The following is a 13,871-nucleotide window of genomic DNA, read 5'->3' as shown; positions in this document are numbered from 1 at the left end:
TATAACTGACCATAGAATTTGTTCCAATAGGCTTACCTAGAGTTAGGTGCAATTCTCTGATGGCTGGTGAGCTCCTGTTCATTCCTTTTTATCCAACAAGCTAGACTGGAAAGCAACCAATGAAGAATAATATTATTATGGAAATTATCTTATATTTGCTTCTCTTTTTTGTCTAGAGGTACACGTCATATTCCTTTATTTAATTTTAAGCCCTCTTTTAGTTTTGTTCCCCACCATTTCTTTTTTTCTCTAATTTTTTATATCGTGGTATATATCGTAGTATATATACATAACATAAAATTTACCATCTTAATCATTCTTAAGTATACAGTTCAGTGATACTAAATACATCCATATCGTTGTATAGCCATCACCACCATCCAACTCCACAACTTTTCATCTTGTAAAACTGAAACTCTACACCTATCAAACAATAACTCTCCATTTCTCCCTCTTCCTCATCCCTGACAATCACCATTCTACTTTCTATCTCTATGATTTTGACAACTCCACGTAATTCATATAAGTAGACTCATACAGTATTTGCTTTTTTGTGACTTGCTTATTTCACTGCCATAACGTCCTCAAGGATCATTCATATTATGGCATATTGCAGAAGTTCCTTTTTTAAAGGCTGAATAACATTTCATTGTATGGATATACCACATTTGTTTACCCTTCCATCCATTGAAGGACACTAGGGTTGTTTCCACATTTTTCAATTATGAGTTATGCTACTATGAATATGGATATGCAAATATATGTTCAAAGACCCTGCTTTCAGTTCTTTTAGGTATACACACAGAAGTGAAGATGCTGGATCATACGGTAATTTTATTCCTATTTTTTTGAAGAACCACTCACTATACTGTTTTTCACAGCAACTACACAATTTTCCATTCCCACCAGCACAAGTGTACAAATTTCTCCACATCCTCAACAACACTTATTTTTGTTATTTTTTTATAGTAGCCATTGTAGTCTGTGTGAGGTGGCATCTTAATGCAATTTTGGTTTGCATTTCCCTAGTGATTAGTGATTCTGAGCATCTTTTTATGTGTTTATAAGCCATTTGCATATCTTCTTTGGCGATATGTGTATCCAAGTACTTTGCCCATTTTTGCATTTTGTTGTTGTTGTTGTTATTGAATTTTAGGCATTCTCTACATATTCTGGATATTAATTCCTTAGATGTATGATTTACAAATATTTTCTTTCATTCTGTGTTGTCTTTTTACTCAGTTGATAGTGTCTTTCAAGGCACAAACTATTTCAATTTTTATGAAGTTTAATTTGTATATTTTTTCTTTTGTTGCCTGTGCCTTTGGTCTCACATCCGAGAAATCATTGCCAAATCCAATGCTGTAAAACCTGTGCTCTAAGTTTTCTTCTAACAGTTTTATTTCTTTTGGTCTTACATTTATGTTTTTGATCCATTTAATTTTCATAAATGTTGTTATATAAAGTTCCAACTTTATTCCTTTGCTTGTGAATATCCCGTTTTCTCAGCACCATTTATTGTAAACTGTCCTCCACCCAGTGAACGCTCTTAACACTCGTATCAAAAATCATTTGACTATATACGTGAGAGTTTATTTGTGGGCTCTCAATTTCACTAATCTATACATCTGTATTCATACCTACACCATACTGTTTTGATTACCATAGCTTTTGTAGTAAGTTTTGAAATCAGAAAGGGTGAGTTCTCTAGTTTTGTTCTTTTTTTCAAGACTGTTTTGGCTATTCAGGTTTCTTTGAAATTTCATATACATGTTAAGGTGAGTTTTTCTATTTTTACAAATAAACTTTATTGGGAATTTAGTAGTGCATTGAATTTATGGACTTCTTTGGGTAGTATTGATATCTTAACAATATTAAGCCTTCCAATCTACGAACATGGGATGTTTTCATTTATTTATGTCAATAATTTCTTTCACCAATGTTTTCTAGTTTTCATTGTACACATCTTTCACCTACTTGGTTAAATTAATCCCTAAACATTTTATTCTTTCTGAAATGATTGTAAATTGAATTGTTTTTATAATTTACTTTTCATATTAGTTATGTTAGTGTATATTAATGCACCTAGTTTTTGCATGTTAACTTTTTGTCCTGCTATTTTGCTGAATTCATTTATCATTTATAAGTTTTTGATTACTGAACTTATACTAATTCAATCTCCTTACTCATTACAGAAGATTATTTGGATATTTTGTTTCTTGATGATTTAGTTTTACAGGTTTTATGTTTCTAAAAATTTGTCCATTTCATCTAGGTTATCCAATTTTTTGACATGCAATTGTTCATAGAACTCTCCTATAATCATTTATTATGCTGTGTAATCAGTAGTAACATCTCCACTTTTATTTCTAATTTTAGTATTTTTTAGTCCTCTTACTCTTTTTCTTAAGTCTATCTAGCTAAAGGCTTGTTGACTTTATTTATCTTTTCAAAGGACCAACTTTTGACTTTATTGATTCTATTTTTTTCTATTATTTATTTCATTTATCTATGTTCTAATTTCTATTATGTCTTACTTCTGCTAGCTTTGGGCTTAGTTTCTTCTTTTTTTCTAGTTCCTTAAGGTGTAAAGTTAAATTGTTGACTTGAGATCTTTCTTGTTTTTTAATGTAAGTATTTAAAAATTTCTCCATTAGTATTACTTTCATTGAGTCCCATAAGTTTTGGTATGTTGTGTTTTAATTTATCATTAAATATTTCCTTATTTGCCTTGTGGTTTTTCCTTGATCCACTGGTTGCTTAAGAGTATGTTGTTTTATTTCTACAATTTGTAAATTTCCCAGTTTTACTTCTGTTTTTGACTTCTAGGTTTATCTTATTGTGGTCAGAGAAGATACTTTGTATGATATATACTTTGAAATATACTGAGATTTAACTTTTGGCCTGGAGAATGTCCCATATTCACTTGAAAAGAATGTGTATGATGTTGTTAAAGAGAGTGTTCTGCATATGTCTTTTATATCTAGTTGCTTTACTGTGCTCTTTAAGTTCTATATTTCCACATTTTCCTTTAGTTCTTTGAACCTCTTTAAGACAGTTGTTTTAAAATATCTGTCAGTTAGTTCTGCCATTGGGTGCTTTTAAATGACGGTTTCTACTGATTTTTTTATTTCCTTTGAATAGGTATTACTTTCCTGAATCTTTATATGCCTTATGATTTTTTTGGTTGAAAATGGGACATTTGAATCTAATAATGTGGTACCTGGAAATCTGATTCTTCTTCTTCTCCTGGTTTGCTATTTGATGTTGTTTTATATTGTTTTTGTATTTTAGAAAAATATTTGCAAATTGTCTCTACTGAGAATCAGTCTGAGACCCTTAAAGTCTTCTCAAGTCTTTTTGAGCTTGTGCCTTTTTCTGAGCCTGCCCAGTACTTTCCAATTTTTCTCCTATATGCAGTTGTTTTTGAGGGTTCTAGTCTTTATGATCTGGCTTCTAAAAGAGGGAAAAGGGAAAAATGAAAAAGAGGAGAGAGAAGGGCACCAGCCCTTTAAATACTCTGGAAGTCACTGTAGCTGAAGGAGAAGCGTTTTTGTTGCTGGTGTATGGTGCCATAGCAATGGCTATTCACCTTTTTGTTTGCACCTCTGTGATCAGAAGGAGCAATCAATGATCATAACACCGATCCCCAATACTGAAAGACAGGGTGCTTTTGGCCTACCCTTACTCCTGCAAGCTGTGGCAAGTTGCTCACATAAGTGTGCACAGCTGGTTTCCCCTGGCTGGGGGTGGGGGATAGGAAGCTTATATTATACTAACAGCTGAAACTGATAAAAATTAACCGCAATTTACCAGCCAATGCAATTGTTGTCTAGGTAGGGATATAGATTCATGGTTGTTCCTACTCTGCCATCTTTCCAGAATCCTCTCATTTACTTTAAAAGAAGAAAAATAATTGGCAAGCTTAAGTTATTTTCAATATCATATTGCTTGGACATACCTTATAATATACCAATGTATAGCAAATTTACTTTCAAGAACCACTATAAATGGTAAAGGACTCTTTAAAAAATTAGAGATAAAAGAACCAAAATCCATTACTGAGCAAAGCATACAAATACAAAATTCACAAGGAGTGATATGTAAATAACTCTTAAACATATGAAAAGATGTTCATATTTAGTTTTGCCCAGCAATTCCATGTTTAGTAACTTAACCTGATGAAATATCCTCCCAAATACAAAAACATGTTGAAGCTTATGCATGGCAGCATTATTTGCAATATCAAAATATTGAAAATGACCTAAAAGTCTATACATATGGAAGCGATCAATAAACTGTGGTAATTTCCTATAATGGGAGGCTAATACGGTATTTAAAAAGTGAGGAATATGTTTATGAACGAATATTGAGAAATTTCATAGGATGTATACATTGGATAAACAGAAGCAATAGGGAAAGGTTATCTATTGAACACTACCTTTTGTGTGAACACAAGCTCGCATGTACGTCTGCATATTTACTTCTATATGTCTATCATCACTCTATGCTCATTTTTCAAAAAGACATGCAGTAAGGATAAATTAGCCACTAATAAAATTGTTTACTTAGAAGAAGTGATCAAGAATCCAGAAAAAGAGATTGGGAAGGAAACTGGATTTTGAAACATGCTAATATTTTACATAAGCAAAAAATAAAACTATTTCAGCAAAGATAAGGGAAGAAATCCTAAAATTGAATATTGAAAGAAATGGCCTATAACTATGTATCAAGGAGATAACATATTCACTTAGATAGAAAAACAAAAATTTATCCAAATAAATTTTTCATACAATAATTTAACTGTGTAATTCCAATGGCATATATTCTAAGGACAAAAAAATTTAAGATACCTTGAGTTGTCCTTCTTAGGTTTATTATTTGCAGTGGTACTAACACACAAATTCCAACATTATTTTGTATTTATTGTAGAATTGAGAAAATAAGTTATTATATATTGATATTGCTGATAAATTAGGAGTTTTTTGCTGTAGAAGAAGAAAGATGCAATTGTGGGATAGGAGAAAAAGAAGAAACATATTGTGGTGCTAGAATTGGAATAGGAAGTATCTGACTACAAAAAGGGTCTAACAAAATGGCACTCTAGTAGCAATAATCATTCCTAGCTTACCAGTATCACCTTTGAAATATCATTTTTCACTAAAAGGAATGAGAGCTCCTTTAAGAAAAGACTGATTCCAGATCTAGAGCAGGAAGGTTATAGTTTGACCCTGAAATATCCTGTGGTGCCAGGAAATAAGAAAAACCTGGAGAACTAATAGAGACATATCCCGAGGAAACCGGCATTAAGAGTCTTTTACTGGCCAAATTTGGGACAATTTTTTGCTTCAAAATAAATACTCACAGAAATAGAATTACACACACACACAATCTACAAATTGATACTGATTTTAAAATAGATGAGTTGGGAAGGGATGATTTGAGTAAATGATTTTTTAAAGAAGACAGACTAATAAACATTGAAGAAACTGTACTTATCAATTATAAAATGCTAAATAAATCTGTACCATGAAGAAATCATATCTTAACTAATCAAACTTAACATAAACAGCTATGGCGAAGAGCGACATCATGTACTCCCAATGTGATAAATTGAGAAAGACCAAATATTACTAACATAAAATTTCTGCCAAAAATGTTTCTGCTTACTGGGAAATTATCTAACAAGTCCAAAATATGTGTCATTCTGATCTTGATTCTCCAAAAATGTCAGTTTCAAGAAAGACATAAAAAAATGCTGAAGTCTTCTAGATTATAGAAGGTTACAGACATCACAAATAAAATGCATGATTCTTGAGTCGTTATTGAATTAAATGAAAAACAGCTTTTCCCTAAAAATTGGTAGAGTCAAGGCTTTTAGTGCTCCTCGGCCAGTTGGAAATAATAAGATTGTACATGAAGATCAACTCTGAGTTTTAATTTAAGAAGAAAGACAAGAATCCACCAGAATCATGAAGGATACCCCAGATCTCAGGGAGAACAACAGGGATGAAGAGCCCTTGTGATGGTACCCAGCTGATAAAAGCCGATCTCTAGGCACTGGCAGCACCCTCTCATCTGGATCAGCAGCCTGAGCCACCCCACCCTTCGTGTGCATACATTGTGGTGCAGTGGGGTGCTCTCCACTACATGACCAGGAAGATATCCAGGCATTCAGAGCAACTACTTTCCTAGTTCAGCAGCCTGAGCCAGCCTACCCGTCCTAGACATATATAATGGTGTGGTGGAGCCCTTTCTGCTCCATGGCCAGGCAGATCTCCAGGCATTCAGAGTACCTGCTCACTTGGATAAGCAGCTGCAGCCACCCCACCCTTCCTGTGCATAGATCATTGTGCAGTGGGATCCACTCTACTCCATGCCTAGGCAAATCTTCGGGTATTCAAAGGACCAGCTTGCCCCACAATTCCTGTGCGGAGATCCTTCATCTGGCTCTTACCCATAAGTGTTATATATTGACTTGCAGGTTGAACCATACAGCCCAATATAAAACCTGCTGGAAAAAAAGACCACATAGGGCAATAAAAGCAAAGCCAAAAGGCCCTAATCAACATTCTCTAAAGTCAAATCCCCAAGGGAGGGGGTGGGGTAAAAGATAAAGGAAAAGGAGGCGGAGGTGGGCGGATTACTTGAGGTCAGAAATTGGAGATGAGCTCAAGCTCAAGCTCGAGATGAAGCATGGCGAAGCACCCTCTCTACCAAAAACAGAAAATAGCCAGGCATGGTGATGCGCGCCTGTGGTCCCAGCTACACAGGAGGCGGAGATGGGATGATCGCTTATGCCCACGAGGTCGAGGCTGCTTTGAGCCAACCTGGACGACAGAGCAAGACCCAGTCTCAAAGAAAGAAAGAAAGAAATGTAAAAGAAGACAAAAGAGCTCTTTGGTCTTCAGAACTGAAATTTTGTTTTTCAAAGGACTGCTGCATCATTTTGCTGCTAGAAGCTTGGAAAAGCTCTGACAGACTCAAGTCTCTGCTGTGCTTCTGTGGTGGAGCCTGGGACAGACGTCGGGTTAAGGATCCCATCCAGGATCCCACATTCCATGTAGTCACTGCCTCCTTAGGCTCCTTCTGGCTGCGACAGTTTTTCAGATTTCCCTTGTTTCTGATGATCTTGGCAGTTTTGAGGAACACTGGTCAGGTGATGAAACTGAGACTCAGAGAGGAAAGCTCATTGGCCCAAGGTTGATTTTAGTGCATTTGAGCTACAATCCTATTTTATTATCTAGAAAATGCCTTGAAGATATCTGTGGACCTACAGACTTCCAGGGCTACTTTCTGCATACAAAGGAGGCATGAACAGGCCTTTCTACTCAGAAGTCGACTAAGGTGAATCCATCCAACCAACATCTGTCATAGTTCTTTGTGTCCCAGACACCTCATGTATGTTGAAATTAGCTGATTTCATGATTCAGAATAGATCTGGTCTTCAACCTCAAAGATGTCCAGTGCATCCCCAGTTCAACCTCAGAAGAACCTTTCAGAAGCCCACCAGCTCACGAAACATTCCTTCTGGGGGTCTCTGGTGAGCACAGAATAAGCCCCCCTTCCCCTCAGGGTCTGCCTGTCTGTCCCTTAACCTGTTCTCCTGCTCCTGCATTCCGGGTTCCCTCCACCTAAGGCAAACTGCCCGGGGCACCTGCCCAGCATGGAAAGCTTTGGTCTTCAGGGTCTTGACTTTTTACCAGCATCTCTGAAGCCCCAAAGTCATATAAGAATTTATTTGACTGAAAATTATTTAAGAACTTTATGTGTTAATTTTCCTTATAAAGTGAAAGTTGATCACTTTCTTTTTCTATAAAAAAAAAAAAAAAAAAAAAAAAAAAAAAAAAAAGATAAAGGAAAAAATATACTGAAAGAACAAAATTCTCCTCACACAAAAACAATTACCAAATTTAGAAGGGCCAGTATATCCAGAAGAAAAGGAACCAGTGCAAGAATTACGCCATGTAATATCTGAAAAAAAAAAGGATCATACTACGTCTCCATCAGGAAATGAAGGAACTGATAAATATCTTTAAAAGAAACCAATTGGAGATTTTGGAATAGAAAAACTCACTTAAGGAATTTCAAAGATATCAGTGAAACTTTTATGAACAGAGTGGACAAGCAGAAGAAGGTATTTCAGAGTTTGAAGGCACGTCTTTCAAACTAATTCAGTCAGACAAAAAAAAAAAAAAAAAGAGAGAGAGAATAAAGCATTTAAAAAATGAAAAGTCTTCAAGAAATATAAGATTGTATAAAATGACCAAGCTTATAAAGTGTTGGCAATCCTGAGAGAGGAGAAAAAAACAATTTCAAAAACATATTTTGGGAAATACTTCAAGAAAATTTCCCTAATCTTGCTAGAGAGGTTACATTCAGATACTATAAACCCAAAGAACACCTGTGAGATACTGTATAAAACAAACAACAGCAAGGCAATAAAGTCATCAAACTCTCCCAGGTCAATGCTAAAGAAAGAAATCTTAAAGGCCACTAAAGAAAAAGGTCAGATTATGTACAAAGGGAATGTTATCAGGCTAACAAGAGTTATCAGCAGAAATCTTACCAGTCAGGAGAGATTGAGGTGTATTTTCAGTATTCTTAAAGAAAATACATTTCAACTGAGAAGTACATATCCCACTAAACTAAGCTTCATAAACAAAGGATAAATAAAATATTTTCCAGAGAAGCAAGCACTAAGGGAATTTATTACCATTAGATCAGCCCTCCTTAGGGAAGTTCTAAACATGTATATGAAAGAATGATACTTGCTACCACAAAACACACTTAAGTACAAAGCCCATAGGCTCTACAAAGCAACCGCACAATAGAAACTACAAAGCAACCAGCTAACAACTTCACAATAGGATCAAAATATCACATATCAATATTAACCTTGAATGTAAATGGTCTAAAGGCCCCATTTACAGGCAGAGTTTCAAATTGGATTAAAAAAGCAAGACCTATCTGTCTTCTGTCTCCAAGAGCCCCACCTCATAGATAATGACACACACACAGGATAAAATGATTGGAGAAAGATCTATCCATAAATGGAAAACAGAAAACAGCAGGGGTCACTATCATTATATCAGATAAGAGAGATTTTAACCAACAAAGGAGGAGAAAGGGCATTAAATAATGATAAAAGATTCAATTCAACCAGAAGACTCAACTATTGTAAATATAGACACACCCAACATTGGAGCACCCAGATTCATAAAACAAGTACTTCTAGACTTAGGAAAGACTTAGACAGACATACAATAATAGTGGGGTACATCAACACCCCACCAGCAGTATTAGGTAGTTTACTGAAGCAGAAAATTCACAAATTCTGGACTTAATTAGATGGCCAATTGGACCCAATAGACATCTACAGAACACTCCACCCAACAACCACATAATATACATTAGGAGGACATACATCTGTATACAGAACATACTCCAAGACTGACCACATGCTCAGCCATAGTTCCAACAAATTCAAAAATATTGAAATTATACCAACCATATTCTCAAACCATAGTGGAATAAAAATATAAATCAGTACCTAGAACATCTCCAAAAATAGCACAATTTCATGGAAATTGAATGACTTGCTCCTGAATAACTTTTGGTTAAAAATAAGATTAAGACAGAAATCAAAAAGTTCTTTAAAATAAATGAAAATAGACACACAACATACCAACGTCTTCCAGATACAGGAAAAGCAGTGTTTAGAGGAAAATTTATGCTTTTCCACTAAATGCTTATCTCAAAAAGTTAGAAAGATGTCAAACTAACAATCTAACTTCACGCCTAGAAGAACTAGAAAAACAAAAACTAACTTCAAAGCTGTAAGAAAAGAAATAACTAAAATCAGAGTGGAAATGAATGAAATTGAGACTCAAAAATCCATACAACGAATCAATAAATCCAAAAGTTTGTCCTTTGAAAGGAAACAAGATTAATAGACCGCTAGCTAGATTAACAAAGAAAAAAGAGAGAAGATCCAAATAAGCATAAGCAGAAACAACACAGGGGATATTAAAACCAATCCCACAAGAATACATTAGATCCTCTAAGACTATTATAAGCAACTTTATGCACATAAACAAGATAACCTAGAAAAAATGAATAAATTCCTGGAAACACACAAGCTCTCCATATGAATCAGAAATAAACTGAAACTCTGAACAGACTAATATTGAGTTCTGAAATTGTGTCAGTAAGAAAAATCCTACCAACCAAAAGCAGCCTTAGACCAGATGGATTCACAGCTGAATTCTACTTGATATACAAAAAGAGTGGGTACAAATTCTAATGAAACTTTTCTAAAAAATCAAGAAGGAGAGATTCCTCCCTAACTCATTCTCTCATTCTATGAAACCATCATCACCCCTATACCAAATCCTGGCAAAGAAACAATGAAAAATGTAACAAACAAACAAACAAACAAAAACAAAACCAACATCCCTGATGATCACAGATGCAAAAACCCTCAACAAAATACTAGCAAACCCAATCGGTAGCACATAAAAAGCTATTTACCACAATCAAGTACACTTCATTCTTGGATGTAAGGTACATTCAGCAGATGCAAGTCAATAAATGTGATTAATCACATAAACAGAATTAAAAACAAAAGTCATATAATTATCTCAACAGATGTGGAAAAAGCCTTTGATAAAATCCAATAGCACTTCATAACAAAAACCTTCAATAAACTAGGCATTGAAGGATCATAACTAAAAATAAGAACCATCTACAACAGACCCACAGCCAATATCACACTGGATGAACAAAAGCTAGAGGCATTTTCCTTGAGAACTGGGGCAAGATAAGAATGCCCATTGTCTTCATTCCTATTTAACATAGTACTGGAATTCCTTGCCAGGGCAATCAGACAAGATAATGAAATACAGGGCATCAAAATAGAAGAGAAGTCAAATTATCTCTCTTCATAAATGATATGATAGTATACCTATAAAATCTTAAAGACTCCACCAAAAGGCTCCTGGAACAGAAAAAAATACTTCAGTAAAGTTTCAGGATACAAAAAATCAGTGTACAAAAAATAGTAACATTTCTATATACCAATAATCTTCAAATGAGAGCCAAATCAAGAATGCAATTACATTTACAATAGCAACAAAATAAATAAAATACCTAGAAATTCATCTAATCAAGGAGATGGAATAACACATCTCTACAAGGAGAACTACAAAATACTGCTGAAACTAATAATAGATGACATAAACAAATGGAAAAACATTCCACCCTTATGGATCGGAAAAAAGCAATATTATTAAAATGGCAATACTACCCAAAGCAATTTTGTAGATTAATTGCGATTCCTATCAAACTACCAATGTCATTTTTTGCAGAATTAGAAAAAACTATTTTAAAATTCATATGGAATCAAAAAAGAGCCTCAGTAGCCAAAGTATCCCAAGCAAAAAGAGTAACTCCATGGGCATCACGTTACCCAACTTCAAACTGTGCTATAAAGCTACAGTAACCCAGACCAAATGTTACTGTTATATAAACAGACACCTAGACCAAATGGAACAGAATAGAGAACCCGGAAGTAAAGCCACACACCTATAGCCATCTGATCTTTGATAAAGTTGACAACAATAAGCAATAAAGGATTCTCCATTCGATAAATGATACTGGGATAGCTGGCTAACTACATGCAGAAGAATGAAACTAGACCTCTACCTTTCACCATATACAATATTAACTCAAGATGGATCAAAGATTTAGATGTAAGTCTAAATCATCTAGAATTCCAGAAGAAAACCTAGGAAACACCATTCTGGACATGGGCCTTGGTACTCAATTTATGACTAAGTCCTCAAAAGTCATTGCAACAAGAACAAAAACAAATGAGAAGTTAGATCTAATTAAACTAAAGAGCTTCTGCACAGCAAAAGATACTATCAATATGGTTAAAGTGACAATCTCCTTAATGGCAGGAAATATTGACAAACTATGCATTCAACAAAGGTCTAAAATCCAGAATCTAGAAAGAATTTTAACAATTCAACAAGCAAAAAAGCAAATAAACTCATTAAAAAATTGACAACACATGGGCAGACACTTCTCAAAAGTAGACATACAAGTGGCCAACAAAGATATGAAAAAAATGCTCATAAACACGAATCATCAGAGAAATGTAAATGAAAACCACAATAAGATATCATCTCACAGAAGTCAGAGTGGTTACTATTAAAAAGTCAAAAGATAACAGATTCTAGGAAGGCTGTAGATAAAAGGGAATGTTTATACACTGTAGGTGGGTATATATTAGTGCGGCTACTGCGAAAATAAGTTTGGAGATTTCTTAAGGAACAATTAGCAGGGCTACCATCTGACCCAGCCATCCCCCTACTGGGTATGTATACAAAGGAGAGTAAATTGTTCTACCAAAAAGATATATGGCATGTACATTCACTTTAGTGTAATTCACAATAGCAAAGATAAAGACTTAACTTAGGTGCCCATCAATGGTGGATTAGATAAAGGAAATGTGGTATGTATGCACCATGAAATACTACAGAGCCATAAAAAGAATGAGATCATGACATTTGCAGCAACATGGATGCAGCTGGAAGCCATTATACTAAGAAAATAAATGCATTAACAGAATACCAAATATCACATGTTCTCATTTATAAGTAGGAGCTAAACATTGGGTACTCATAAACATAAAGATGGCAACAGTAGACATTGGGGACTTACAGAGGGGGGAGGGAGAAGGGAGGCAAGAAATGATAAACTAAGTGTGAGTACTATACATACCATTTGGGTTATAGGATCATTCATGTCCCAACTATCGGGATCACACAATATACTCATGTAATGAACCTGCACATATACTCCCTGAATCTAAAATAAAAGATAAAATTATTTTAAAATACAAGCTATAAAGGAAACTATTGTTATTATTGGGAATATATGAATACATATCATATATTAAATATATCATCCATATTCAATGTCAGATTTCCTGAGTTTGATCATTCTATTCTCTTTAAGTAGAATATCATTGTTCTCGTGAGATATGTAGAAAAGTAGCTGTAGACTGCCACAATGTCTGAAACTATGTCTCAGTAAATACAAGCTTTTCTATATATTTCATGTGACATTTCTACTAGTAAAATAAATCCACTGTCTTCATATCTCTGAGAAGTGGTAGGACCAGCAAGACAGCTGATGTGGAGCCCAGAGGGTTTGATACAGTAGTGTCAGTAGTGGAGCACAGTCAGGGACAGCCATCCCTCTAGGCTCAACTTGCTCCCATAGGAGTCTTTAGCCCTAAGGAAACGGCTGGGCCTGATCGCTGCAGGGTAGTCTTGCACATCAGATGGGGCTGCTCCAACCTGAGCACCCCTTGGTCTACTACCCACTCCTGGGGCCCTAGCCTGGTCACCCCTGTTTGCAGGGAAGCCTTGGGTGCCCTCGGGACCCACACCATAGCTTCTACACTGGCAGACTGTGCCTGAGCAGTAGAGAACTCCAGTGAGGCAGCCCTATGGACACACACCAGTCCGTTCACTCCCACCCTATAATGCAGCTTCCTCCAGGCCGACAGCAACTATCCACATAACTTTGCATGTGTATGTCTGCACAGGCAGGTTTTACTTTCCTTGCCCTGCCAGCAGTCCAGCAGTCTACCCCCTGCTGACTGTCACTGCAGACAGAACTTCAGCAACACAGAGCCAGAAAGCCCCAACCCCACCAGCACCCCACCCTTGCACTAACACTGCTCAGAGAACAGTGGATCTCCCTCACCCTGAGCAATCAATTCTGCTTGCAGGGCACAGAGAAGGCATCCAGGCCTGTATTCATGAGCACCCTACTTCCAAGTCAACGCCACCTCC

This window comes from Rhinopithecus roxellana, chromosome 6, assembly GCF_007565055.1.
Source record: "Rhinopithecus roxellana isolate Shanxi Qingling chromosome 6, ASM756505v1, whole genome shotgun sequence".
NCBI lineage: Eukaryota > Metazoa > Chordata > Mammalia > Primates > Cercopithecidae > Rhinopithecus > Rhinopithecus roxellana.
The sequence above is the reverse complement of the archived record's forward strand: the minus strand, read 5'-3'. Positions refer to the sequence as shown.